Source organism: Montipora foliosa, chromosome 3 (genome assembly GCF_036669935.1).
Source record: "Montipora foliosa isolate CH-2021 chromosome 3, ASM3666993v2, whole genome shotgun sequence".
NCBI lineage: Eukaryota > Metazoa > Cnidaria > Anthozoa > Scleractinia > Acroporidae > Montipora > Montipora foliosa.
In genome coordinates, this window is record NC_090871.1 from 42,225,202 (window position 1) to 42,230,201 (window position 5,000).

At 40.9% G+C, this 5,000-nt stretch overlaps 1 protein-coding gene and 1 pseudogene across 2 annotated transcripts in view; one reads left to right on the plus strand and one right to left on the minus strand.

Annotated features, from left to right (window-relative positions):
- The window catches only part of LOC137994854 (uncharacterized), a 114,572-nt gene that overhangs the window by 41,841 nt on the left and 67,731 nt on the right, over positions 1 to 5,000 (plus strand). The window lies entirely within an intron of this gene.
- Positions 3,316 to 4,047, minus strand: LOC137994242 (uncharacterized; annotated as a pseudogene).

The following is a 5,000-nucleotide window of genomic DNA, read 5'->3' on the forward strand; positions in this document are numbered from 1 at the left end:
TTAAAGTTCTTCGGTTGATTGGGGGACCTTTTGACGCTGAAGGGCAGATCTGGATCTGGCATCCTTTGGTTTTGGGGGGGGGGGATGTGGTATTTCCGATTTGAGTCTCGAAATTGGAAGTTCCTGCTGCTGCCTCGTCAGATTCCTAAGATGTTTCTTCTAAAACGCTTGTTCTCCACCGGTTTTCAGTCTTTCTTGGCCTCACTATCCAGGTGCACCCTTCTAAGGAGGTTGTGCTTTGCTTACTAGTCTCTTGATTATTCTTTCTTGAAGCCATTAGCTCGACAAAGCTCATAGAATTTCACACTTATCGAGCTCTAACACAAGTATCGAATGCTTTTGAACAGCGAGATCCGCTGACCAAACGTTCCTCACTGTCACAAAAGCAGAGAGGCGAAAAATGTAACGCCACTTCCCATATTTTTGGTTTCAAAATTAGTAAGATTTGAAGGTACCTCTTTGGTGGAAAAGGGTATTCAAACAATAGCAGTAGCGTACTTGGAAAAACAAACTTACCAAGGCTAATTAACCGCGGAGTAGTTAATTACCGAGACTCAATCCCAAAATAATTATTCTAACCTTCATTTGTAACCTGTTCTACTCTTGTGGTGCAGATATAGTGTTGGGGGAGGTTTGCCAAATTATTGGGGGGAGCCCGGGCCCCCCCGGCCCCTCCCCACCTACGGCACTGGGTCAAAAAGCTCAGATGAGTGGAGACTGGAGGTTCTTTTTAATTGGAGAAAAAATTCATTTTTACTTTTGGTATTTTTTGCATCGGACAGTAGACAAAAGAAACCACAATTTGGTTTCACTCTCTTGAGAGTTATCTGTTCACCTTTTCAGGAGCGTTGTTCCTTCATATGGACGTCTTGGCGCATTCAAAGCCGTGGCCATGTTCTTTTCTTCTCTTCTATAAATTTTTTTTTGGAGAAATATCAAGTTCATAAACTGCCAGCAAGTCCCACAACTCCGTGTTCTCGGCTGACGCCAGTTTGCTGTCCTCGCCATACACGTGTGAAATTCCCATGCACACTGACTGCAACGTCTCAAAAAAGGTTTACGTGCAAACAAAAGAGCGGCTATGTGTTTTACAATGAGCCACATGGACCCTTTACCCTGGCAAGACGCAGCTCGCAAAGGCATAATGTCCAACCACCCTGGTCACTATGTACACTTTATGATATGTGTCATGGGGAGCGATTTCCATGTGTGGCAGTGGCCATAGTCCCCGGAAACAAACCAAAAGCTTTGCCCCTGACCTTCTGTAATCGTATGGGAGTCATTGTCTTTAGCTTTTTCGTTCAATAAAGTATGACACAATTTTTGCATATTAAATGTAGGAAACATGTCCTTTGCTTCAACTAGTGAGACCCACTGGTGCAGATCCAGAGAAATCACAAACTGACGTGTTGTCGTTTGGTTCCACTGGTTGTCTGACGGACAAGTGTTGGCCACTTCTCAGTAAAATTACATCCTCCCAAACCCATTTTTGAATACTAGTGGACAACTCTGCGGAAAGTAAAAAACATAAAATTCATAACTTATTGCTTTGACCACTTTAAGCAATGGCGATAAATTAAATGTAGAAAATTCAGCCTTCGCAGCCTCGGACCGTGCCCTGCCACAACGTTTCGCCATCCCTGCTGCGATAACGACACCATTCTTTTAGTCTTTCTTTAGTAAGATTTCGTGGGCATTTACCACTAAGTAGCTGTACTTTGTTCTTCAGTGGGAAAGAAGGCTGCATCATTTAATCTCACTCTCTCATACAAGTGTCAAACAAGTTGTGATCGATTGTTGCCCCGCACTAGCGCCCTCGCATTAATGTGTACTCACAGAAGACTGCTGGATTTGTTTGGGTGGCATTACTCAACCTCAATAAGAGCTATTTAGACAAGGAAGATCCGTCTGTTTAGCCAAGGTGGGGTCTAAGTTTTTTTACTCCATGTTTGGAGTATCAGACGTTATGAAAGAAAAGCTGACAGTATCTTCTTTAATGGTTACACCATCATCCAGAGCTCGAGCAACTTGGTGAGCTGAACTTTGAAAATGTGACCCTCCGCAGGAAACAGGGATGTTGGTGATGCAGAGTTTTCAGGCAGAGAATTTTACTTGAGGGCCAAGAAGGTGAAAGCTGCAGAACTAAAAATGCATTAGGGTACCAGAGCAAATATAGCAGTTTATTGGTAACTTATGGGCATAAAATGTTGGATATAGTTCATGCATCCAATAGTAAAAGAAGAGTGTTTTCCAGAGCAGATCCACAAGGAGCCAGAGCGGCACATCAAAGGATTTTGAATCTAAGGTTAATTCCTAGAATACTTTTTCTCGCAGTCCAGGAATGAAAGTGTGAAAAAACAACATTATCCCAAACCCACACATCAATAATAATAACACTGTAACCTTTCATTAAAGTCATTATGAAGATCGAGATCACATAGTGCAGTATGGCACAGGAATAAAAATACCATAGTAGATTCGAAAAAAGTTATATTTTTCATGTGAATCGTTCCATGTCTTTATATATTATTTTCCCTCCTCATCGTGTCACATTTCCGCCAGGCAGTCTACTTTAATGTTTAACCTCCCACTTCACAACAAACAGAAATGGGATATTGCTGCTTCCCTTTTTAAAGCCAGCAGGCAACATTAAAATAAGATGTCACGTGTGACCTTTGCATTTGCGACGGAGATTCTTTATCGGACACACTGCTTTCGTAAATAACTCGTTCATGAGGATTTGGCGTAGTAACTTTAGGTCTAGTGAAGAGCTTATAAAAAGGGCACTCGCTGGAAGTCGAATTTTCCTCCCTCTTTATCCTCTGATGAAAAGACAGTAAAACGTGCAGACATTGAAAGCTATTTTTTTGAAAACTTTTTTTCATTCATGAAAGGAGCAATTTTTAATAATATACAAACATTACCATGACTTTCTTTAAATCTTGTATTGCCTGAAAATAAACTCTATGGTGTGATATGAAACACCAAAAACTCCCATTAATGAAAGTCAGTATAGATAGTTATAACTGACAACGACATGGTCAGTAATTGTTCGGTATCCTTGAATTAAATTTGATTTTTGTCAGACTTTTCAGATGATCAGTTCCTTTTTTGTACTTACATCCAGTGTAAGAAATACAGTGTACGGGGAACATAAGAATCCCGTTGTTATTGAATGGTTGTAACACAACGACCGTTCTTGTGACGTTTCTTTGCATGCGGAAAAAAATAAACTAGAGTTAAACGTGCTACAAGCTTCGTGAACTTACTCCTGTTCTCACCCATTTGTCAGATTAATCACCATTCTGCCACCCTTCATCTAGATTCTGGCCTCAAAAGAACCCAATCAGGAACTCGAAATTTGTCCAAAGACTGTTCCATCACATCTGGAACAATAGCCTTGCGATCGAGTCCCCTTTTGACTCCTTTCTTTTCTGTCACTGTGGAGAATTTCCGAAATGATCTCCCGAGCTTCACTTGGCCCCTCAGCAGGGTCATTGGTGCACAAGTGGCTAAGAACCAAAGTCACTGAAGCCTTATGCCTGCTACAAACATCTTCCATTGATCGAAGAATGCCTCCTGCCCATTTTCTAGTCAGCCTAGACTCTGTCGGTGATTGCACAATGGTTATTTATCGCTTGCCTGATTCTTTTAATGGCATCGCTGTGTAAGTAGCTTTGGTCTGTAGATTCCTGTTGACGAATAAGTCCGCCACAAAGACCAAGAGTCAAAGCAACTAAAACGTCGTACTGAGACGGTGTTCTGGACACCAAGCAGTGCTGGATGAGAGGATTGCCGCGTCCATTGGTCAGTTCACAGAAAGGGATCTTTTTTGCTTTTGTCAGGAAAAAGTAAAAAAAAAAACGAATTCTGCTTGTATTTCCAAAGCGGAGACACACGTCTTTTCATTTTCTTTTCCTCTCTTTCTCTGTTTACAGTTTCTGTGCTTGTCGGGAAAAAACTTGCCATAGACCTTGGCCAAATAGCGCACATCAAAGGAGTAATGATACCAGTGGTATCATCTGAGTGAGTTGTCAGGAATGTCATACTCGTGAGAACAAAATTATATTTCTACCAGTTTTGACCTAAAAGCAGTAAATTTAGCATGACAGTGCTCCTTTAAGAAGTGTGCTGGTCCACACTTTAGTAAGAAATGCTTTGTTTCCTTTTGTTTCACATGCTTTAAACAAAAGTGTGCACTCTTGAACAATGAAGCTTGTTAATCCTCATAAACAAAAGCAAGCCATGTGAGCTGACACAGCACGCTGAAGCGTGTGAAATAGAGATCAAAAGGATTTGTGGGGGAAAACCTGGCTTGGGCCCAGGCTAGTTTGGTTGTAGGCAAGTTAAATTTGGAGCAAATGATTTTTGGCAAAAAGTTGTTGCTTTCAAAAACGTCTCAAATCAGAAAGCATCACAGGATTCTGTTTTCCTTAAAATCTGCGGTATTTTCCAGATTACTTTCTGTACTCATGCAACTCATGCAGCGGGAGAGTGACAATAAGCCCATAATGGTAAAATGCTGGGTGAGATCCCGGCTACGTCTAGCTACCACTTTTTATGATGATGATAATAATAATAATAATGCACTAATCTATATAGTGCATATCTTGAACTCTATGCACTTTACATTAGATAAAAGTAATAATATTAAAATATATATCTATATAAAGTTAATTAAAAGATTTTCTTAAAGTTTTCAAGTCTAGAGTTTTTCTTTAGTGAGTCTGGAAGTACATTCCAGAGTGTCGGGCCAGCGTATCTAAATTTCCTTGCTCCAAATGTAGCTCTCTTGACCTTTGGGACGAGAAGGTTATTCTTTCCAGCCGCTCTTGTGCCACGGTCAGGTCTCTTGCAGAGTAGGTCTCTGAGGTATACAGGAGTACAACCTTAGAGCGACTTGTGAACCATAGTCAGAATTTTGTATTCAATCCTGGATCTTATTGGCAGCCAATGCAGGTCTTTTAAAACGGGTTGATGTGGTCATACTTCCTGGTTTG